This window comes from Schistocerca americana, chromosome 11 (genome assembly GCF_021461395.2).
Source record: "Schistocerca americana isolate TAMUIC-IGC-003095 chromosome 11, iqSchAmer2.1, whole genome shotgun sequence".
NCBI classification, from domain to species: Eukaryota; Metazoa; Arthropoda; class Insecta; order Orthoptera; family Acrididae; genus Schistocerca; species Schistocerca americana.
Genome location: NC_060129.1, coordinates 192,613,774 through 192,639,721, shown reverse-complemented (window position 1 = coordinate 192,639,721; position 25,948 = coordinate 192,613,774).

The window sequence follows — 25,948 nt, the reverse complement described above, 5'->3', positions numbered from 1 at the left end:
AAGTCCATAAACCACCATTTGTGCACTCACAAAGTTTTTGGAATTGTCCTTAGAACCAGCAATGCTGTTATCCAGTCCCTTGCTGAATTATTAACACACATGCAAACACTAACAGTCCCTACTTCTCACATATTGTCCATATACTATGACCAACAGAAACGTGTGCAGTGAAATGTAACTTACAAGTTAATAATAAGATGATCTGGTGTCAATTACAATTTTATAAATTTACAACATGAAAATACAATTACAAAGGTACAAAATACATCATTAAAGAACATAATAATACATTTGTAGTAAAACAGGCATTACAAAAGAATAGAAATAGACATATACATCAGTGTTACAGGAATTATGACATAAGTAAATACATAAAGATCACAAGAACTTTTGAAACATCACCTTCACATGTGAGCAACAAACCAGAATAAATAATGTCTAACATCTTTACAAAGTAAATAACACATTATTAATGCCAATTGTATTTGAGGATAACAGTATTCCTCATCATAGTGAATGTAACTTAGTATTAGAAGAGAAAAAAAATTCTATGAAACAGTACACAGAGACAGGAAGAAAACAAATACACAAGGGTACACAAACATATAGTGGGATAACACCAATAGGAAAGGACAGGGTTCGTTTTCAGTGTAACATGTGGTACTGCAGTCCAACCCAAAACTTCATATATCTTTCCTCTTATTTCATCCTTTGTTTCCACCAAAAAAATCCTATCCAAGCATGCTTTCTGTATTTATTTCACATATTTCTTACCTCATTATTTATTTCCAAGAAAATCCTACCTATACCTGCTTTCTGTTCGTTTTTCGTATAGATTCTCAATGCATTTCTTCCAATTCATCGCAACTCATTCTCTTCTATAGACTACCCCCTCTTAAGCTAACTTAAATCTACTGAGCTCAGATGCTAAACTAAGGAACGAGGCAATGCAGCAGCACATAAAACAATTAATACAAACAGCAATGAAAAGAATGCAAAATGGCAAAGCCAGCAGCAGTAAATGTAATAACTTATATCTAAACATGACAAACGCACAAGCAGAAAAAATAGTACACTAAAGACAACAACACAGATAAGGGAAATGTATATTCACATCTTAATATCTATGTAATTAAAGTGGTGCACCACAACAAGTTATTGTAAAAGAAATATTACCATGTACTTGAAAAGGATATTATGTATACAGTTACTGTCACTAGTTCCTTCTTATTGTTCTTTCCTTTCCAAGAGCTCCTTTATCGAAGAATGTGGGTCATAAAATAATTATTTAATAGATCTGTTGACAGAAAGTGTTCACATTAGCAAATGCATTTTATTTTATAAAAGCAATGCTGCAACACAGCTGGAAACCAGATGTCAAATGAAATAAGCAATTACGCAAACCAAAGCATAAAAATATCATTCAATAGTCATGTGACATTTCATAAGTTAGTAGAAATTCTCGCAACTCTCATAGAAAGACGCTTGTCATAATCAGTGTGCAGATGTAAAAATATTTCTTGTCATTTTATTAGGCATTTCAGTAAATATCATAAATTACGAGCTCCACAGTATGCTTTCAACAAGGAAATGTCAGTAGCGCGGACAATGGCCTTCACTTTCCTTTTTTTTTCTACCTGTGCTTCTGATGAGGCACTCACTAATGACTTGTTCTCCCGGCGTCTGACACAGCTGCGTGCCCACGACGCATTACGTGCAGGTGGTCACTTAACTTTCTTACGGAAATATTTACGACACCAGTTTCCGCTACAGTGACAGTCTCACATAAAAATATTTCACAGGTCAAGAATTAGCGTTGCAAATCTGTAGAAAGAAAATCCTATAAATATAAGTGTCCAAATAAAATATTCGTCAGCATTGTGATACAGTCACGCATTTACGCACATTTCATAACTCTTAAAGTACGATTCTTGGTTTCCAACAACCTTTTTCACAAATCAGAGTCCCTAATCACTACTCATCATTCCTTACCTTATTCGTCGACACTTCTTCAGTATTTCATCATAAGAAATACGTAGCATAATCAAACACATCATATACGGTATCATCATCTTATTAATCATAAACATACCTCAACAGTATAATACACATCGTCGTCGTAATAATGTCATAACATCTTAGTCAACTCTCAAAATCGTCGTAGCTTCCTCCAATAATTAACAAAATTCTCTGCTCATGTCAAAAGTGTCATCTACCTCAAACGTACTTTAAAAATCATGATCTCATACCAAATACATCATTCAAAGCTCTCATAGTATCACAATGGGTCCGAAGAAATATGAGCATTTCACAAAGTACAGACAAAATACAATTTCGTAAGTGTGAAGTTATCCAACGGTATAATTACGTAAACATCTGTCACTGATGTAGTAAAAAAATGTTTATTTCTCTGTTAAATAATCAGATAGCTGTGTAATTTATGTGTTAGAGAAATATGGTACCGATGTGTAAAGTTGTATAAGCAAATACCATATTAGCTAGGGTTCCTTGTGGTTGCCAAACACATGGTACACAAAGTAAGCATGTACCCCCCTGAGGATTAATGTAATTATACCCCCAGGTGTTACAGATTATTGCAATGGAATTAAATGTATCACGGAAAACTTTCTTTGTAATTCAAAAATCCTTAAAAATAAATGTTTTAAGTACAAAATTAATCACTCAAATACGTGTACTGTAGCGCTAAATGTGCGTCTTGTTGCAACATAATCTGTGTGGAAGTGTCGTAGTTATCGTCCTCCGAAAGCTAAGTTCTGCATAATACCTCATAATACACAAAAGTGAAATGCTTTGCGTATAGATGTCTTAGTTATTACGCTTATTGCCGTGATGAAGAAAGTACTGTACTGTAATGTATTGTTGTGCTACGGAAAAGGCAGTCTCATTGTAGCTATACTACAAAAGTTACTACTAAAACATGTTTTACTTTCCAGAATAATTCAGAAAAACTGTGCAGATATAAAACAGAAACACTGCAAAAGCAACATTGTAAATTGTCACTCATTAGTAGCGTCGTGATAAAACCGTGTAGTTGTCACTTAAACTAACCACTGCGTCGTCTGGTATCTCACAGAAAGTACATTAAACCCAGAATGTATTTTCAAGTAAACCAAAATGTTGCATTAAAATCTCATTAGCAGTACTGGTAAATGTTCTAAGTATGTGAGCCTTATAGTCGTTACGTAATCGTGCAACTAACAAGCAAGAATGTACACACACAATAACACTGTGTCGTCTGTTCACTATAACAATGCATTCGTAATTTCTGTTTAAAAATGTTCCCTAGGTTCTAGACTGGATATTTAACTTCAAACATTGTTGTATGTTAGCAGTTTCTTAAGTCTAACACAGCATACTAGTAATGTAAAGGGAAAAGTTATATGGCAAAGACAAAGTTAAAAAGCAGATTATCTTTCAATAAACGGTTTTACATGTGAAATGTGGTGTAAACCTTTACTCTTCCTAGTGCACAGAGTTTCAACTTCAAAGCAATTATCATGTTGTATACATCGGTAAAGAATGCTAAAATTTTTCACCAGGCTAGCGTCTTATGTTATTTTTCTCGGAGCCAGCGGGCGTACGCGGGTGCCTGCGGCGCGAGTCATTGTCTGTTCCTTTGTTGGCGCGCGCCGTTATTGGGATTTGGAGACCTAACTTCTACAAATTCACCGTGACGAGAGGGCCCTGCCCTGTTTAAATCCCGCCAGTTCTGATGAAATTCACGTCTGTCGTTTTGTCGGTAGTTTACATAGTTTCTTGTTTGTCGGTCATGTGGTGGAGAATTTCTCCCTGAATCGTAACTCTGCGCCGAACTGTTACGTCTGAAGTTATTCTGCCTCCCTTGATAATACTTGTTTTGGTTCCCATATTGTCTGTTTCTCTGATTGTCTCTGTGATAGTCATTACTACGGAAATGCGATCTTTCTCTGTAACTATTATTACTCTGCCAACGGTTGTCGTACGGGTGGTGTCTATTTTGGTCACGATTTGCGTTGTAAGAATAGACCAGTCGTGTCCGGTTATTGTTTCTGTCGTCACGGAATTGTGACGGATGTGACCTGTAATTGTTGTGTCCTTGTTTTCGCGTTCCGCGATTGTCAGTGTCAATTTCCAGTTCTTGTAACAGACCCTGAAAAGCTTCAATGTCATCTTTGCAAAGTCCTGCTAAAATAATATGTCGTAAATGTTCAGGCAATTTGAGTAAGCAAATGCGGATGAGTTCTGAGGGGCTGTATGGGTTTGAAAGATACTGATTCTTATGCAACATGTCTTCAAAATATTTGACAAGACTGAAAAATTCAGATTGTTCGAAATGTTTCATCATTATGATGCCATGTTTTACACGGTCTTGTGTGGCTTGAGACCAATATGCTAAGAGGAAGGCATGGTAAAACTCTCCTTCACTGTGGCAATCGTGAATGACCGATCGCATTCTTACAGCTGGTTCATTCTCTAAATAGCCACACATAAATTCTAATCTGTGCTCTAATGACCAGTTGGGAGGAAAACAATGAGAGAATTGATGGAGCCATGCTTGTGGATGAATGTCGTTGCCAGAATTCTTAAATGTTTTGAATTTACGTGTAATAATGAACAGCTTATAGTCAAAATCGTCGTGTCGGCGAGTCGCATGTCGGTCATTGTTACTTCGTTTCGGCGGTTCCATCTCAAAATCCAATGCGCCTTGCCAATTTCTTTCATAATTTCCGAAGTGTCCTGTGTTATTATTTTGCGGCTTTTCCGTGTTTCTAAGTCCCTCTTCCCGTGTTGGAGCGCCAGTGTCCTCTGAAATACGTAATTCTTGTATTACCTGCGTCAACTGATCTTGTACTTCCCGGATTTCTCTTTTGTACTGTGTATTGATTTGATTTTGATTTTGTTTGAATTTTCTTATTTGTTCATACTCTTCTGTGTCAGTGAAGGCTACGGGTCTTGTGTCATTCAGATCATCATCTACCTTTGTAGATAAGTTAGTAACCTGATCCGAAAGTTCGGCTACTTTCTCCGATAGTGTACTTATTTCTTCAGTGTGTTTTTCTGAACCAAGTTTCAGAGTATCTACTGTGTCCTTAAAGTTTTCCTGAGTTTTTGCAAGTTGCGTAACCGAATCGGTAGATGCAACTGAATCAAATTTAGCTTGCAAGGTCTCATGATTTTCATGAACAATAAGTTGCAGTTCTTTTATGGCTGCTTCGTGATTCTGTAATGCATTTTCATGCCGCGAAAAAATAGGTTGAAAATGCTCACAAATTTGTGTTTTTACGTCATTACAGACTTTTTGACATTTCGATTCAATGTTATGTAACTCAGTAGTTAAATCTTCACGTGTTTGTTCAAGTGTTTGTTCCAATGAGTCTAACTTTTGAAGCTTTTGTTGTGTTTGTCTCTGATTTTGTTCCATTGTGTCTAACTTTTGAAGATTTTGTTCCATTGTGTCTAACTTTTGCTGTGTTTGTCTCTGATTTTGTTCCATTGTGTCTAACTTTTGAAGATTTTGTTCCATTGTGTCTAACTTTTCAAGCTTTTGTCCCATTTGTTGCATTAATTGTAATAACAATGCACTGGTGTCTGAAACATGTTCCTCAGTGCTTTTCGGCAGTGAATTTGCACCGGCAACATTCACATTTTGACAAGCGGAAAATGTGTCTTGACTCATTTGAGAAAACGGTGAGGACGCAAAACCTGAATCTACAGTATTTTCAAAATTGTGTCCTGTCATTTCGGATTCCTGAGGCGAGCTGTTGCCGACCGATCGATCGATAATGCTTCCCTCTTCACTAATTGTTTCACTGTCCACGCCATTGTTTGCAGCCCGCTCCATTTCCCTATGCACAATTACCAAATTACTACTTTGAACATCAGTTAATTCATTACGCGGTGGCGCTAACACACTGCTTTCATTTTCACTGTCATTTCTCAGTTTACTTTGGAGCCTAGTATTACGTTTTTCACACGCCATTATTGTCACAGTATTTCACACGACAACACAGAAAAACACAATTTGAAGATCAAAAATAAGAGAACATATTAACATAGCACTGAAAATAATATCTAGTTAATTGCAAGCGTAGCTGCGAAATACTTGGTGCAAATCTACATGCATGCCACAACGTATCCTAGGCTAAGGGTCGACATATGTGACGTCCCCTTTGAAGAATTGTACAAGTCTGTGCTTAACCTGACACACAATGTTTTAGCGCAACGCAATCTGACTTTCAAAATTCCCTACTAAAGAATGGCCCTGACTGACATTAAACTATACCTTTCACAAATCACTTACCTCACAAAAATCTTCGCTGCTCAAGCTACTGCAATACAGCGAGCGCCACTACTGCCAGCTAAATAAAAGGTTCAAACTATGGAAGGCACTAACTACTGATAGGGATAGTTAGCAAATGAAAGATATTAATAGAGAACAAACAATGTATTTACCTTGATATCATCATATATAAATATAGCAGATCATGACAAATTACAAAACTCCGCCATCTCTCTCTCCACATCCACCACTGCTGGCGGCTCACCTCCAACTGCGCAACGCTACGCGCTGTTCACAGCCAGCTGCCTAACACTACAATGGCGAGTATTACAACAATGCAAAGCAGCCACAGACTGCACACAGCACAGCCAGTGATTTTCATACAGAGGTGGCGTTACTAATAAAAAAACCTAAACAGCCTACTTACAAAATATATATATATATATATATATATATATATATATATATATATATATATATATATAAGTATTAATGAATTGCTTATGCATGTTGGTGAAGGCGGATCGCTCTCCAATTGTACCGCCTCCATTTTTCCGTTTGTTTAACAGGGTGTACCAAAGCTCTCCCGTCCGCACTGATTTTCGACGATGTTATAAGTTGCGCTAGGGACCGCATCTACCTTCTTTCGAAGTTAGCAGGCAACTACGCTTTTATGCGGCGGCTCGTTTCGGCCCATTCAACATCTGTCCTTCAAGTGTAACGAGCGAGTAACGGAGTTTATATTTCATACCTGCCACAGCAAATTTGTGTTCGTGGGGTCTCTATTCTAATTCGAACGTTTGACTTACGCTATACGTATTCGTTTCGGAATATCGCTTCTACGTCTTCCGTTAACTATGCGTGGTTAACATTATGAAGACAATTAATAACATTTGTGAAATACAACTTTGTTTGCGGAAAACATGATGATGTTCGAAGTCGCCAGTTTTTCCACGACAAACGACTTTCAACAACTTAGTATATGCATAAGTGTTGCAACTGATTGCCAAGAATTATATATATATATATATATATATATATATATATATATATATATATACGTGAATTACAAAAAAACAAATACTAGAAAAAAAAGGTGCATGGCCCGAGATTCGATCCGGCGACTTTCGGATTACGAACCCGAGCGCTTACCGCTACACCACGACGCTGTAGAAAATTGTTAATCGTAGAGAGTATTTCACCGCAACGGTTTCTTTGAACTGTCGATTTTCTCGACAACGGCTGAGAAGTGCATCTTGGTGCTTTGTCACATTACACCTCTGGCCATGAGATTTTATTATGATCAGTATGAATCGAATCAGAATTTCACAATTGGCGGCCTCCCCTTGTAAGACTTGTTCCATTCATTTACCACAAAATACTGATGAGTGAATCTTGCAGTTACAGAAACATGTTTTAAAATTTGCCTAAAAGAAAAAAATGAAAAATACTTTGCAGTGAGTAGGGGTCGGATTGGCGATAAGAAATAGTCACTGCTAGCGTGAATACTCGCGGCACTATGCAAATAACTATGTGGAATGAATCAGGTGGCAGTTTCTCACCCGTGTGAGACTTGCCAGGGCGACCTGGTGTTGGGGAAAGCAAAAGATATTCCAGAATTCCAGAATTCTAATCACGAACAACTGTCAACATGGGTTACTTAGAAGTTGATATCACCGGAGTAGTGAAGCAACTTAAACCACTCAATAAAAGCAATAATATCAGTCTGGCTCCTTTCGGAGTATGCTGATGCATTAGCTCTGTACTTAACACTCATATACAACCGATCGCCGGACGGAAGATCTGTATCCAAAGACCTAAAAGTTGCACAGGTCACACCAATATCCAAGAAAGGTAATAAAATAATCGACTAAATCACAAGTCGATATCATTAACGCCGATATACAGCTGAATTTTGGAACACATACTTTGTTTGGACGTTAATTTTGTTGTCCTAGATCTGTCACTTGTTCTTAACTAATCTTTGGTCTCTGAATTCAAAACTGTTAGCAGGTTTTCTCTATCACGTCTTTAAACTGCAGGATACCCTCTCTTTACCCTAAAAGTCACTAAAACAGGGCATACAAAGGAAAATGAAGTGGGCACTAACCAAACGTAGCAGAATATTAGAATATTTTATTCATTCAAAGGTTAAGATGGTATTATAGCCGAGATGTGGACGCTCCAAGATGAACACATCACCAAGCAAATTTGTAAGATTATCTGAGAAATTTGGGTCACAGAGAAGTTGCCAGAGGAATGGAAATGAGCTTCGATCCATCCCCTACATAAAAAGGGTGATAAGTCAGATCCAGATAATTACAGAGGTATTTCTCTAGTACCAGTCACATACAAAATTCTCTCAAAGGTGTAATTGAAGAGACTAGAACCACAAGCAGATCCGCAAATGGGGGAAAACCAGGCAGGCTTCAGAAGAGGGGCATCAGGCAGAGAACAGATCTGTAACGTGAGAACACTTTTGAAAGTCAGACGGACAACAAACACTGTAGTTACCTTTGTTCACTTTAAAAAAGCATACGACTCCGTAGATCGTCAAACGCTCTTTGACATACTGGAAGAATATGGCATCGACAGAAAAACCAGGGCAATTATACAGGGTGATTCAAAAAGAATAATATAACTTTAGGAATTTAAAACTCTACAACGACAAAAGGCAGAGCTGAGCACTATCTGTCGGCGAATTAAGGGAGCTATAAAGTTTCATTTAGTTGTACATTTGTTCGCTTGAGGCGCTGTTGACTAGGCGTCAGCGTCAGTTGATGCTAAGATGGCGACCGCTCAACAGAAAGCTTTTTGTGTTATTGAGTACGCCAGAAGTGAATCGACGACAGTTGTTCACCGTGCATTTCGAACGAAGTATGGTGTTAAACCTCCTGATAGGTGGTGTATTAAACGTTGGTATAAACAGTTTACAGAGATTGGGTGTTTGTGCAAAGGGAAAAGTTCTGGACGGCCGAGAATGAGTGATGAAAATGTAGCACGCATCCAGCAAGCATTTGTTCGCAGCCCAGGAAAATCGACTCGCAGAGCTAGCAGAGAGCTGCAAATTCCACAATCAACTATTTCAGCAGGATGGAGCGCCACCACATTGGCACTTATCTGTCCGTAACTACCTGAACGTCAACTACCCGAGGCGATGGATCGGCCGCCAGGCAGCCCGTGACAGAGCACTTCATCACTGGCCTCCAAGAAGCCCTGATCTTACCCCCTGCGATTTTTTCTTATGGGGGTATGTTAAGGGTATGGTGTTTCGGCCACCTCTCCCAGCCACCATTGATGATTTGAAACGAGAAATAACAGCAGCTATCCAAACTGTTACGCCTGATATGCTACAGAGAGTGTGGAACGAGTTGGAGTATCGGGTTGATATTGCTCGTGTGTCTGGAGGGGCCCATATTGAACATCTCTGAACTTGTTTTTGAGTGAAAAAAAACCTTTTTAAATACTCTTTGTAATGATGTATAACAGAAGGTTATATTATGTTTCCTTCATTAAATACACATTTTTAAAGTTGTGGTATTCTTTTTGAATCACCCTGTACAACAGACGCTGAGAACAGTTCATTGGAGAAATTTCGGAACCCTTCCAGATACACACAGGTGTCCGACAAGGAGATGGGCTTTCACTAAGCCTGTTTAACATTGTCTTAGACAAAATTGTCAAACAATGAGAAGGACAAGTTAAAGGAATACAGCTAGGAAGAACACGTGAAAGAAGAACGATCATAAAATGTCTGGCATTTGCAGATGACATAGCCATACTTGGTAATAACGCAGGGCCGGCCGCTGTGGCCGAGCGGTTCCAGGCGCTTCCGTCTGGAACCGCAGGATCGCTACGGTCGCAGGTTCGTATCCTGCCTCAGGCATGGATGTGTGTGATGTCCTTAGGTTAGTTAGGTTTAAGTAGTTCTAAGTTCTAGGCGACTGATGACCATAGATGTTAAGTCCCATGGTGCTCAGAGCCATTTGAACCATTTTAGTAATAACACACAGGAAGCTGCCAAAACGGGTCTACAGATATCGTATGAGAAGACTCAATACATGGAACGACAAACCAACAATGTACATATCATGCAAGCGCTGTACGGATCCCTAAAAAGAGTTGAAAAATTTAAGTATTTTGGGGAATACATACAAATAGGAGGATCAAACAAGGCGTCGAACACAGAACGAACAGAAAGACTCTAGAACGCATACAAACTCTCATGGTCACATTACAATAAGAAAAGAATATCAAGACAGGCCAAAATTTAAGACACTACAAAACAGTTGTATTACTGGAAGCGCTATATGCGTCAGAAACGACCACAATTTGGAGCATCAGGCATTATAGATACAGAAAAAATAGAACGCAAAGTTCTCAGGAAAAATATTCGCACCAATACACAAAGATGGCATATGGATGAAAAGACGCACCAATGAGTTATACTAACACACTGACACACTCACAGACACGATCAGAAAACGCAGACTAAATTTGTATGGACACATACAGAGAATGGACAACACCAGACTTACAAAGAGAATATTTGATGTAGTAAAACATTCAAGCCTTAAAATAAATTGGAATCACAAAATAGAGGAAGACATAAGGCAGCTGGGGATCAACAAACAAATGATAAAAGACAGAAAGGAATTCAGGAACAAAATTAAGAAGGCATAATTTATGGTAAATGAGAGGAGGAATACGGTAGCATTATGGACAGAACGAAGGAAACAAGAGCATAGTCAAAGGATGAAGACATTTTGTGAAGAGAAAAGGAAGAAGTGAAAATTGTGTCATCATGAGATATTTGAGTTCAAACACTGTCCGTAAGGGCAAAAATGATATGAATGAAGAAGTATATACTGCTAATCTTGTGTAAATACAAATTCTTGCAGTACGCCTCGAAAACCGGCTTCACTATATCTGAGCGACAAGTACTCCTGTTTACTACAGCGTCTCATGAGCAACTGACCACATTAGTCTAGACAATATGAATCTAAACCTGTCGCGCGGCCACACTATCCCCTCCAGTCGTCACTGGTTTGAGGTTCGCCGACAGAGTGCAGCACTGCTTTCTGAAACAAACAAGTTGCCTGTCAGAAGCGTAATCGCATGCGCAACAGCTGTATAAACAAAACTTGACGCGATAGGAAAAAAAACTAATTACAGTTTTGGACTCAGCATGTCCATTTACCTCTAAAACTGCCTAAGAATCGAAGTCAACAGAAATTAACCCAGATAACCCTGACGTCTTTCTGGAAGGACGGCGGCACTCACTGTTGAAATTATTTATTTTTGCGAATAACGCATTGTTGCAACGGACTGTGATGCATTGTTATATGAAGTAGGCCGAGTCAGTTGCGCGCTGCGATAGTCAGTTTGACGCTGTCGTTCATAGTGAGTGAGAAACTGTGTCTTGAAAATAGGGCCTATTTTACCATGGACGAACTGACCAACCTTGTCATCAATGTGTATGTATATTTTCTTTCATATTGCATCAATAATTCTGAAATTTGTCATATAATATCTTCAAGAATTAACCTATATTATTTACGGGTCCATATTACGATTGAAAGTTTTTGTTAGTTGTAATTCAATAATGTTTTAAACCGTCCTTCCAGAAGGACGTCAGGGTAATATGTTGTCATTTTGTATTCACAGAAAATGATGTACACTGGTGGAACTTTTGGACATGTTAGAATTGAAAGATGAGGAAATACCTCACACTGGCATGTGTAGTAAGGATTATGAAACGAAAGGTATGGGGTACAGTGTGGTAATGACTTATGGTGACCAGTTACTTCCACACGTTCCATATCGAATATACTCTGATAACCTCTTTAGCAGCGTTGAACTGCTACATGACCTAAAAGAGAGGGGCGTGGAAGCAACAGGAACAATAAGAGGAAACAGCTAAGAATTGTACTCTAACATCTGTAGATAAAATGATAAAAGAAAATAGAGGATCATATGAAGTTTGTTCTGACTCAGCATCCGGTATTTCCATTGTACATTGGAATGACAACAATGTTGTTACTGTAGGCACCAACTTTGACAGAGTGCAACCACTACGCTCTGTAGCAAGATTTTCCAGAGAACGAAAGAAAAGCATTAGCGTGCTTCAACCTAACTTATTACACTCCTACAATACTCATATGGGAGGCATAGATCGAGCTGACCAAAATGTATCCCTATATAGATGCTCTGTAAGAGGGAAAAAGTGGTATTTCCCGATCATTGCACATTTTACAGTTGTTGCAGAGCAAAATGCCTGGGATCTTTACACACACAACGAAGAACTCATAGATCATCTGACATTTGTCACTGCAATTCTTGAAAGTAAGAAAAGAGTCACTACCAACAGAGGACGTCCGAGGAAGGGGGCAATACTAGATTCTAGATTTGATGGAAGAGAACATTATGTTGCTTAATTACCAACGGACGAGATAACAAAAAAGAAGAAGCAGATGAAATGTCGAAGTTGCCACAAAAAAACTACTACTATGTGCGTAAAATGCCACCTCATGTTTGTTAGTTTTTGTCTTATCATACTAGTGCATAAAATATGTGTATAGGTTATTTTCATTGTTTTTTTCTATTTATTAACTGTTTTAGCCCATAATTCAAATTTATTTATGTTTATTTGGAAGTATAAAAACCAAAACAAGTTAATTGTGCAATGTCATATACTTTAAAAACATGTTCCCTTATTGTCCTGACGTCCTTCTGGAAGGACGCCCATTTTTGGAAATACTAAATAAAAATAAATAGTCAAAATTGTTTTTACTTTCTTCCTTACATTCTTGTGAATCATTGTAGATAAGATATAAATCAATTTTGAAAAACAAATAATTCAGGACTATCTGGGTTAAGTTACAAATTGTTCCCCAGTGCTATCAATTACTCGGAAGAGAACGGTCTATTGACACACAGCGAACACGACAAGGGATTTCAAATTGATTCCTTATTTCTAGATTTCCTAAAGGCTTTTGACAATGTACCACACAAGCGGCTCGTAGTGAAATTGCGTGCTTATGGAATATCGTCTCAGTTATGTGACTGGATTCGTGATTTCCTGTCAGAGAGGTCACAGTTTGTAGTAACTGACGAAAAGTCATCGAGTATCCAGAATGAGATCTTCACTCTGCAGCGGAGTGTGGTTCGCAGAAGAGCTTCTGTAAAGTTTGGAAGGTAAGAGACGAGATACTGGCAGAAGTAAAGCTTTGAGTACCGGGCGTGAGTCGGTAGCTCAGATGGTAGAGCACTTGCCCGCGAAAGGCAAAGGTCCCGAGTTCGAGTCTCGGTCGGGCACACAGTTTTTATCTGCCAGGAAGTTTCAGTCATCGAGTAACAGGGAAGTGATTTCTGGCGTTCCCCAAGGTAGTGTTTTGGGCCGTCTGCTGTTCCTTACCTTTATGAATGGTTTAGGTGACAATCTGAGCAGCCGCCTTCGGTTGTTTCCAGATGACGCTGTCGTTTATCGACTAGTAAAGTCATCAGAAGATCAAAAGAAATTGCAAAACGTTTTAGAAAAGCAGTCTTTATGGTGCGAAAACTGGCAGTTGACCCTAAATAGTGAAAGGTGTGAGGTCATCCGCATGAGTGCTAAAAGGAACTCGTTAAACTTCGGTTACACGATAAATCTGTCGAATCTAAAGGCCGCAAACTCAACTAAAAACCTAAGGAATTACAATTGCGAACAACTTAAATTGGAAGGAACACATAGAAAATGTTGTGGCGAAGGCAAACCAAAGACTGCGTTTTATTGGCAGTACACTTAGAAAATGTAACAGACCTACTAAGGAGACTGCGTACACTACGCTTGTCCGTCCTCCTTTTGAATACTGCTGCGCGGTGTGGGATCCTTACCAGATAGTACATCGAAAAAGTTCAAAGAAGGGCAGCACGTTTTCTATTATAGCGAAATATGGGAGAGAGTGTCACTGAAATGATACAGGATTTGGGCTGGACATCACGAAAACAAAGGCGTTTTTCATTGCGCTGGAATCTTCTCATGGAATTTCAATCACCGACTTTCTCCCGCGAATGCGAAAGTATTTCTTTGACGCCGACCTACATAGGGAGAATCGAACATCAGAATAAAGTACGGGAAATCAGAGCTCGTACTGGAAAGATACAGGTGTTCCTTTTTTCCGCGCGCTTTTCACGATTGGAATGATAGAGAATTATTGTAAAGGTGGGTTCGATGAACCCTCTGCCAGGCACTTAAGTGAGATTTGCAGAGTTTCCGTGTAGATGTAGACGAGAGCCCTAGCTGCCTGGCGGAACCGAAGCTATCCGTGCGGACATGTGACGTCATATACTCATGACTTACGAGAGCTGGATCGCTCCTACACAAAAGTGAGAATAGCACAGAATTTTATTACTGACTAGTACTTAATCGTATAAACAATCAAAATTAACCAAAACGCGAATGTGCCTTAATTTCAACTGTTTATTCAGCGTAAACTATGCATTTTCTTTTCCTATGTCGAAAAATTTCTACTCTCTCTATTCAAAATAAAATCCGCCTCCTTTAAAAACTTTTATCGTTCTCTCACTAGGAGGAGCGTTTCAAAAGTCCGTGCAAAGTCCGAGAGATGGCATCACCGGCGAGCATCGGGGTCATGTTTAGTTAGTAGCATCTTTGGAAAGAATGCACACCAAGTTTCAGCCACACTGGTCTGTCTCTTTGTGTTTGGCATTCGTGTGAATCAAGGAAGTCGAGTGATTGTCAAAAAATGGACGAAAAAGAATTTCGTGTGGTGATTAAACGTTACTTTGTGAAAGGCAAAACGCCTCAGGAGACTAAATAGAAGCTTGATAAACATTACGGTGACCCTGCACATTCGATTAGAATAGTTTATAAGTGGTTTCAAAACTTTCGGAGCGGCCGTACGGGCACAAGCGATGCCGAACGTTCTGGACACCCTGTGGAGGTTACGACAACAAGCAATGAGGCACCCAGCTTAACCCGCAGGACACGACAGGCAGTCTAAATTGTGGAAAGGGGCCAAAATAAGGGGCTGTCAGTCAAACTCGAACATTTAAACTTTATTATTTAATCAAACATTACAAGAGCCCCCCCAAAAAAATTTTTTTTTAAACACACAGCTTTAATCTTTGGGACTTAATTATCGGCTGAAAGCCACTTTAATTTGAAAACGGCTGAAGGCCAAAAACTTAAAACGCAAGCATAATCAGAAATTTAAAACCAAGCCTTATCTTACAACAGTTCTTTATTTAGTCTGAAGGCCCAAAGAATCTGAGATTTTCACAGCAAACAATTTGAATTCAAAACCGGCTGAAAGCCCAACACTTAAGGCTAAACAACATTAAATTAAAAAAAAAAGGCCTTACGTAAAACAGTTCATAATTAGCCAAAACTCAACCAAAACAGAAATGTAAAAGACAAAGCCTAAATTTAAAACAGTTCTTTAGTTAGGCTGAAGGCCCAAAGAATCAGACATTTCAAGAGCAAACTAGCTAAAACTCCACAGCATTAATTTTTTTTAAAAAATACCAACGGTCTTAAGTGAAACAGTTCTTTAATTTTGGCTGAAGGCCTTAAGAGCAAAACAACTCAACTCAAAATCGGCTCAAGTCCCAACACTTAAAATTCAACAACATTAAAACCTTAAAAATGCTAAAGGTCTTACGTGAAACTGTTCTTTAAATTGAGGTGAAGGACTAAAGAATCTTACGCCATAAGAGGGGTAGGACGTCAAACGGGCCGACTTGGAGCAGGAGAGGCACCACAGGACATTTTATTTACACTGTCTATACTTTTACAAATAAATTCATAAAACTTTGTCACCATGACCAGGAAGGATTCAGAATTCACACTCATAGCAGTGGAAGTGCAAAAACATAACAAAACAATTTTTTTTTAGATACGAAATTTCATCATTTTTTCACTTACTGTTGGCTGCATTTGTTGCTATAGGTACATTTTTCCTCACACGTAAGAGAGATTCTTTGATGACTTTTGCACAGCATACAAACCATACTTACAGGTGTATGAAACTCTAGAATTTTCCAAATCTATTAAAAACTGTGGTAAAAATTGAGATAATTATCTACAAAATTTGATTTTTTTCTAAACATAAAGTTCAAAACGTAGCAGCTCATTCATTTTTTCATACATTAAATAGATTCTAGAGTTTCAGACACCTGTAAGTATGATTTGTATGCTGCGCAAAATTCATCGAACAGTCTCTCTTACTTATGAAGAAAAGTGTACCTATAGCAACAAATGCAGCCAATAGTAAGTGAAAAAAATGATGAAATTTCACATGTAAAACAAATTATTTTGTTATGTTTTTGAACTTCCGCTGCTACGAGTATGAATGGTGAATCCTTCCTGGTCATACTGACAAAGCTTTATGAATTTACTTATAAAAGTATAGACAGTGGAAATTAAAATTTCCTGTGGTGCCTCTCCTGCGCCAAGTCAGCCCTTTCGACGTCCTACCCCCCTTAAGGGCAAAAGAACCTTAATTTAAGGCAAAATTCGGCATGAAGGCATACAAGTACAAACAACAAGAACAAATACAAAAAAGGCAGTACACCCAAGGGCGCTCAGATGTTCGAGGGTTAGCCTTGAATTCAAACTCTGACGCTGCCTTAGGTGAGAGAAGCAGTCGGGCCAACCATTCTCAATCCGACGGCAACCCAACCGACAAACAGTCACAGCAGACCAATGATCAAGATCAATTCCGCTCCACACTTGCACCAAACCTCAAACGATGCTAACAGCGGAGACTGGAACACCAACCAGAACGGATCACAGGCAACCCATAAGCGGTGGTCCACCCAAATACAGGTCGTCTAATCAGACGACCGACCAAACGTACAAGCAAGGTCGTTGCCACTCACACGTGTCTGTGTGTGTGTGTGTGTGTGTGTGTGTGTGTGTGTGTGTGTCGGCAATCGCCGGGCGAGTGTTCGCTGTCCTGTCCATCCTCGCTACTCCAGGCCAACCGACCAATTCAGAGCCAGTACGCTGACAACATTTAAATTAACTTGTCAGTCAAAATCCCACCAGCTACACGCAGTTTAACACTTGCACGAAGAAATAGACGATGATAACGGCAGTGACTGTGCAATAACAAGGACGAATCATGAGTTGGCACACACAACCGACAAGCGATCGCCAGCCAAATACGCGTCGTCCAACAGGACGACCGGCCGACGACCAACCAAAGTCGTCCCCACTCAAATCGTGTGTGTCAGCAACGGTCGGGCGAGTCATGGCGGTCTGAACCTCACTGCCGCTGCCGTCCCCACTGGTGCTACGGCGCGACTGCGCCAACCGACCAACTGATACGCATCAGCACGGAGACAGCACTAAAATAACTGGGCAGTCGACATCACAGGCTACACACAATTTCACAAACACTAGGATGAAGAGCACACCAATTTAAAGCATTGACTGTGCAATCACCAGGACGAAGCACAAGTTGAGACACACACACGCACCGCCAACCCATAAGCGATCGACGAGCAAATACACGTCGTCCGGTAATACGACCAGCCAATGATCAACTGAGACCGTCCCCACTGAAGCCATGTGCTGTGGCCTTCTGCAGCAGACATAACGGCGCCTAGAGTATCAGCAACCAAAGTGACAGCCCGCAGCCGCGGGTTGCCCGCCTTGCAGGCACACGGAAGCACTACACAACCGACAGTCAATATTGGTGAACGGCCACAGCAACAGCCACAACAAAACCACAGCAAAGACACCAGTGGCCACCAGCAGCCGCTACCGGCCCACTTAAACATAAGGAAGAGGTCGCTGCAGACCCCGGAACTATTTTCACACGTCAAACCACGTGATGGAAAATAGTTCCAAGGTACTCATCCGCCGAAGCGCTATAAAGGCCGACGCTCGGCCGCACATCGGCCCCCCACGCGGATCCTGTACGATCTCATCCCCTTCCCCCAGCTCCTCCTTTTCCTTGAAAGGATACGGATCCTGTACACCTCCCGTAAACTCGATCCTCCTCACACACTAGTCTCCCCGATCCTCTCCCACCCCCGCCCGCTGCCGCGCCTGTATTCCCACATCCCACCCGCTCTCCATCTCTCCACCCTCATTACCCTCTCCCAAGGTGGCTTCCGCCAGCTCCCCCTCCCTGATGATGTCCTCCTCCCCTCCATCTACCCCTCCTATCAACTTTGACCCTGGCCCACCCCCCCACTTCTGGTGTCCTTTCCTTTAGGCACCCTCCTCCCTTCCCTTCCCTTCCCTTCTCTTTCCTTTCCTCCTGTCCCCTCCCTCCACCCCTCTTCCCCCAGGCTTCCCCTCCCCCTTCCTCCCTCCCCCTACCTCCCCTGCCTGTGGCATCTCTGCTCTCCCCTCTCCCACTCCCCTTCCTCCTCCTCCTCTCTTGGCAGGTCCCCGGACTCACACACACTACGTGGACTTTCGCGCGCTGGAGATCATCGCCGTCAGTGTCTCGTGTGTGTGCCTTCGTTTTGTGTTTGGTGTTTGTTCGCCGCCACGCCACCACTGTTCCTGTGTACCGTCGCCATCATCCATGTTATGTGCGCCGTGTCAACTAGTGTCAGTGATGTTTTCTCGTCCAGCGTGAACGGCTCCATGTTTTCTGTTTTTTAGTGTCTACATTGTTTTGCCCGCCGTTTTGATTGTATTCTCTGTGCCCCCTCTCTGTATTACTTATTGTAAAACTCAAGGCTGAAGAGCAGCGTACTCTGCTGCTGACAGCCCGCCTTGTGTAAGGTGATCAAAATCCCAATAAAGGAAAAAAAAAAAAAACCGCACATCGGCAGTTGATCGACCGCCAGCAGACGTGCATAGCTGCCGCCCCAGCGGCCCGGTTTGGATCTTCTCGCTGATCTCTGGATTATGCTCGGTATATCGGAGAAGTCTCTGGCGGAGACTAGTAGGAAATTATTTCAGTTGTTTCCTATATTATTCTTGTATGTAGTTGTGATTCGAAGAAGGATCACTGTTTTGTGTCGGTGTTATACTTGGAGAATTCGTTTTGGTTAACTGAACAGTCCAAGTAAATTGTTTTCGGACTTGATCGTTAGTTTCTTCTGCTTGCGCAGACATAACACCATGTGTGCCGGCAAAGGTCAGGCAAGTCGTGGATACCCAAACCTCACTGCCGCTCCAAGCCGACCGAACTCCTGAGGCGTCCGAACTGTCTGACTGCCAGCTCCGAACTCCATGGCTGGCGTGTTCCAAATCCACTGACGACACACAACGACCGGGAAGTAATAGCAGGCCAGCAAAGATAATACGGCACGGCCCATGTCGATAAGCGCTGCTGCTGCCGCTCAAGGCCAGGCAAGGCAGCAACTGAGTCACACCAGTAATTGAAAATAAACATTACGAGGTGGTGGTATGGTAAAAAAATGGTTGAAATGGCTCTGAGCACTATGGAACTTAACATCTGAGGTCGTCAGTCCCCTAGAACTTGGAACTACTTGAGCCTAACCAACCTGAGGACATCACACACATCCATGCCCGAGGCAGGATTCGAACCTGCGACCGTAGCAGTAGTGCAGTTCCGGACTGAAGCGCCTAGAACCGCTCTGCCGCCGCGGCCGACTATGGTAAAAACAGGATTTTAAATAAGAGAGGGCATGAACATGAGCCACGCATATCGCTTCTTTTATTTGTGTAGCATCATCACGAACAATGGAAGCTAATTGCGTATGGCAATAAACACACTGCCTTCAGTTAGTTGCAAAGATGGAACATACCTCCATGAATTTTGAAGCTACTAAAAGCGACGAAAAATGACGAATTTTTCTGGTGTTTCTATAGTTGTATTTGTACAATGTTGTGCTACACTCTATTACTAACTCATACTCCGAAACGTAAAATCGAAAACAGGATGTCGATGCGCATGAGAATAAAATGACATAATGTGACATTTACGACAGTTTCCAGAACACAGTCAATATTCTGTCGTTATCATGCATTTAATGGAAGAACGTGGTCAGCGAAATTTGAGCAGTATTGGATGCTCTAACCACACTTTTCGGTACTGTGAAGAATGGCATGCCTGTGTCAGCTGCTAGCTGCTTCGAGTTCGTGCTGCTGTGGCAGATTGCTTTGGTTTGCTTGGTGCGAGTAGAACTGACAACGGCGTCTCGGTTCGCTAGGACCGTTCGGGATTGTTTCCGTAATGCTCAAAGAATAATTTCGGGGCTCTCCTTCGAAAACTAGACCATTCGGTGCCCTCGCGTACCGAACCGATCGGCAACATGGCGGAAAGATACAGAATAGGGTCCCCTGCACTACAGCCAGTGAAAGGGGAGAGCTAAGATGGTACCAAGAGACATGCCAGTTGTGGTAGCTGAACCTTCAAATACGAAAGTTCTTCAGCCATCAATATGTCGTTTCCCATCATTTTATTATAACAAATCGTACCCACATTCTCAGCGTGCCGCTGCTTTGAAACCACCTACATGAGGGGCGCCCCTTATTGGCGTCTACTATATTTTTTCCCATTGCTCATGGTGCGCCACTTGAGTCCTCATTATGGTTGCAAGTGTGAAGTACTTTGGTGCAACCGTAGGTGGCAGTACAATCACCAGTAACGTAACCCCTACACAGTACAGCCCTCGCGCCTTAGTGCGCTCGAAATTGGACTATTGAAGCATAGTTTACTCCTCTGCTCGGCCGTCTATTCTTCCACCACCGTGGATTACGTTTAGTGTCTGGAGCTTTTTACACCAGCCCTGTGGAAAGCCTTTATGCTGAGACTGCTGAACCTCCGCTGTCCAATCGGCGGGCAGTCCTTCTGAGTCGTTATGCTAGCCATCTGTCTTCCATGCCTGCTAATCCGGCCCATGACCTTTTTTTCGACGCCTCCTTTGATGTCGGGTATGCAGGCCGCCCCTCCTCCCTACTACCACCGGGAGTCCGCTTCCGTCAACTGCTCCACTATCTTTCCTTCCGCTTGCCTAAAACCTTCTTGACAACTTGGGGTACAGCACCGCCTTGGCTCCGCCCCTGGATCTGCCTGCTCCGTGACCTTTGTCAGTTTCCCAAGGATGGTACCCCTTCACTTGTTTATCGTCGGGCATTTGCTGCTCTATGTGCACAAATGACGGAAGCCACATTTATTTACACTGATGGCTCAAAAACATCGTTTGGTGTAGGGAGTGCCTATATTGTTGGCGACACCACAAATCAATTTCGGCTTCCTGACCAGTGTTCGGTTTATACTGCGGAGCTTTACGCTGTTCTCCAGGCTGTCCACTACATCCGCCGCCATCAGCGGATACAGTACGTTATCTGCTCAGATTCCCTCAGCTCTCTCCTCAGTCTCCAAGCTCTTCATCCTGCGCACCCTCTGGTCCACCGGATTCAGGACTGTCTGTGCTTGCTCCACCTGGGGGGCGTCTCGGTGGCGTTCCTCTGGCTCCCGGGACACGCTGGTATCTGTGGGAATGAGGCGGCCGATATGGCGTCCAAGGCTGCAGTCTCTCTTCTTCGGCCAGCTATTCAATCGATTCCCTTCGCCAATCTACGGAGCGTTTTATGTCGTCGTGTTGTTCTTTTATGGCACGCACATTGGTCGACACTTCCCCATAGTAAATTGCGGGACGTGAAAGCTCTTCCCTGTGCTCGGACCTCTTCCTCCCGAACGCGTCGTCGGGAGGAGGTAATTTTAACTAGACTCCGGATAGGGCACTGTCTTTTTAGCCATCGACATCTTTTAAGGGGCTCCGGAACGCCCTATACTTGCAATGTTAAAATAACGCTTATAAATTACATCTTTCCTCACAAAGTATTTGAGGTAGGAAGTTGAACTTTTTACAGATTATTGGTTGCAATATGGGCTACAACTTAACACAGGGATTTTACAAAATTTTAGTTCAGTTATTATAGATGATTTTTTTTCAATTGTAATGAAAATTCACAACATTTTTTTGCGATTTTTTATTTATATATTCAAAAATATACAGTTTTTTGGAAAAAGGCTGTGTTAAATTATGCAGAAGGTACTGTGTAACATTTACTGAAAGTTTGAAACAAATATGTTTGGAAGATCCTTAGAAAACATGTAATTAGTATGAGATAATAAAAGTTTTGGGAATCGAGCGACAAAGATTGGATTAACTTTTTAGTGCATTCCAGGTCCGTAGGATGGATTATCTTCATCCTCTGCAAACTCCTCCTCCAGCTTCCTCTTGTTCCTACTCCTGTTTACTCTTGCTTGTATTTCTAGACTCTTTACAGCCCTGTCTGCAGCCCGAAGGCGTTCCTTGTCTAAAGCAAGCATCACTCGTTGTTGTGTTCGTAGATTTTGCTACCATTTTCTTCAGTTGCAGTTACTGCAACACTGTTCCAAAAGGTGGTCATGTATGAACACTTATCACATTTCAGTTGTATTTCACTAGCAAGTCCTACGTGCTTTATTATGGAGAGTTCCAGACCAACTTCACTACAATGAATACATCTTACACAGTTTGAAAAAATTCCTTTGAGAACCGACATATCAAATATTTCATTCACATCCGATTCGCCCATAAAACATTCATAGTTTTCACTCATTGAACCAAGCTTCTTCTGTGAAGTATTTTCTTTCCCACTTTGAGTGCTATGGGCAGGTGTACTTCAGAGGTTAGGTTCACTCACTTGGTTATCGTCTTTATTGTTTACAGTAATAACACACACCTTTGGCTTTCCAACATTTCTCCTTTTCTTAAAAGCCTTCAGAGGATTTCTAATAACTTTACTTTTACTCATTATTATACTTCAACAAAACAGAGACTCAAGAAACAGAATTAATTACGAATATTTTCGAGATAACGACAGAGTAAATAAACATGAAACAATCGACAATCACACCAGCGATATATATTGAACCATCACAGGTTAGCCACAACACATACTTTACCTCACATCACTAAAATGTACCTGATGAACACGGACGTTAATAATAACACCATTTGACAGCAGTTTAACAGCGCCACAGTGGGTCACGCCCATGCAGAACACATTTCAAAAAAAACTTTAAAAATAGTTGTAGTCTTCGGAATTGAATAAATTATATATCTATTAAAAGGTAATAGTCTGCAGATTCAGAAAACGCAAAAAAGTAAAAATTGAACTTTTCATGGTTTTGAGCCTTTCCGGAGCCCCTTAAGCGGCGATCCTCCCCCACTCTGTCCCCACTGCTTTCAGCTGTGGACGCTAAGACACCTTTTAATTGAGTGCCCCTATTTTACTCCGTTACGCGCCCGTCTACAGCTGTCGCCTGATCTATCGTCGATTTTAGCGGATGACACGCGCTCGGCCGATCGCGTTCTCGAGTTTATTAGTGCCAGTGAGATGACGTCAGTCATTTGAAGCTTTTTTTTGGGGGACAACCAACCCCTTCCTGTAGTGGATTTTTAAGCTTTCCTTCTGCTTTTAGTTTCTCCAATTTTTTGAGTTTCGTTCCCATTGCTGCTGGTTTCCATTTTCGGTTTTCTACTGTTTCCTAAGTCACGGACCGGGCGCTAATGGCCATAGCAGTTTTGCGCCCTAAAACCAAAACAAAACAAAAAAAAAAAAAAAACAGTACAGCCCATTTTCCCAACTGCTGATTGGGCAGTATGGAGTGTGTGATTCTTCACCTTCTCCCAGCATACTTCATCTAAAAATAGTTCACAGGTAAACTGTCAGATGTTAGTGTCGTATTTAGTTATATAGGCCACACAAACCACACCCCTTCCTTGGCGTCACTCACTTCATCCCTCTGCAGCTTCCCATCATCTCCCAGACCCAGTATCTGCGTGTCTCCCATGGTATTATCCTTCCTGCTCGTTCTCGGCCGTCCTGGTGGTCCCCTTCCTTTGCCTTCTCCATCCACTACGTCATCACCATATTCTCCCTTCTCCTCCTCCATACTACCTACTACACTTGCAACGGTGTCCGGTAATCTGTATACCTGAGTTCTCTGTTGTTTTTTTTCTTATTCTCCACTGTTCATTTTCTTTCACTGGTCAATATACTATTCTCAGTACTTTATTTTTAAAAATGATCGGTTTTTTCCTGTTTTTTTCCCTTCTTTTTTCTTATTGTCAGTGTCCATATCTCGCTGGAGTAGCACACTATTGCTTTGATGATGGTCTGATACATTCTTATTTTTTGCCTGCCTGGATAGTGACTTAGATCTTATGATGTTATGTGTGGTTCCTACACATCTTCCCCCAGCTAGAATTACCGTTATGATCTGTTGTTCCATAAGGTTTTGTTGGTGGCCTTTGGCACCAAAGGTATGTGAATGTGTCTGTCTTCTGTATTATTTCCATGAACTTTGTTTTACTTTCGTTTTTGCTTAAACACACCTTCTTAGCTTCTTCCATCAGTAAAGTCAACATTTTGTCCATGCCCTCCACGCTCTTTCCTGTCACCACAATACCATTCGCGAAAGCCAGAACATTTATCATTTTTCCCTATGGTGACTCGTGCAAAGTGTTACTGTCCTCGGTGAGGTTGTTGAGTGCCAAACTGAACAGTGTTGGTGACGTAATGTCTTCCTGTCCGACTCCTGTTTTTGCCTCAAACATTTCTGAGAACTTCCCCTGTACTTTCACTCTACTGTTTGATTCCATCAGACAAAAAAAAAAGTACGAATGTGTGTGAAATCTTATGGGACTTAACTGCTAAGGTCATCAGTCCCTAACCTTACACACTACTTAACCTAAATTATCCTAAGGACAAACACACACACACACACACATGCCCGAGGGACGAGTCGAACCTCCGCTAGGGCCAGCCGCACAGTCCATGACTGCAGCGCCTCGGACCGCTCGCTCCATCAGACACATTTTAGATAGTGTTATACCGGAGCCAGGGTAGCCCCTGAGAGCCGGCAACCCATATAACACCGCAGAGGACGAGGTTGTCATCCCCAAACGCGTACCCAAAAGCACCATGGTAAACACCAGCTATTTACACACAAGATAATGGAAGCTGACATTCCGAGCACTATTTCCTGCAGGGGGAGCTCGAGCTACGACCGGCAGCAAGTATCACTACGCCGAAATGTATCTGGCTGGAGACAGCTATTTAGGGGTTAGAACTAGGCCCGAAGTTCAGTTCACGCTCGATGCCGGCCTCGTGTACTGCATCTGTACAAAATTCCTCTCGGAATTGGACTGTTACGTGCGTGTGTGTGTGTGTGTGTGTGTGTGTGTGTGTGTGTGTGGGTGTGTGTGTGTGGGTGTGGGTGTGGGTGTGTGTGTGGGGGGGGGGGTATGCGTGCGTGGGTGCGTGGGTGCGTGGGTGCGTGGGTGTGTGAGTGTGTGAGTGTGTGGGTGTGTGTGGGTGTGGGTGTGTGGGTGTGTGTGTGTGTGTGTGTGTGTGGGTGTGTGTTACCACGAACCCTTGTGGAAAATAAGAAGTGAACTTTTGTTTGCCTCAATTAGGAGACTTTTTTCGTTATTGTTACCTTTCGTTTGTATGTTCGGTCATCAACCTTTTGAACTTACATCAATAAAAGTAGTGGATTTTATCCCTAGTGGATGCTGTCGAATTCCGTGACTGTTCCTTTATGGGGTGCAGAAAAATATCTGCTACCAGTCACAATGAAAGGTTGTTTATATGTCACACGACCAGTTTCGGGCTTGCGCCCGTCTTCAGGTGTTTATCCATTCATGTACATGTTTGTACTGTTGGAGATC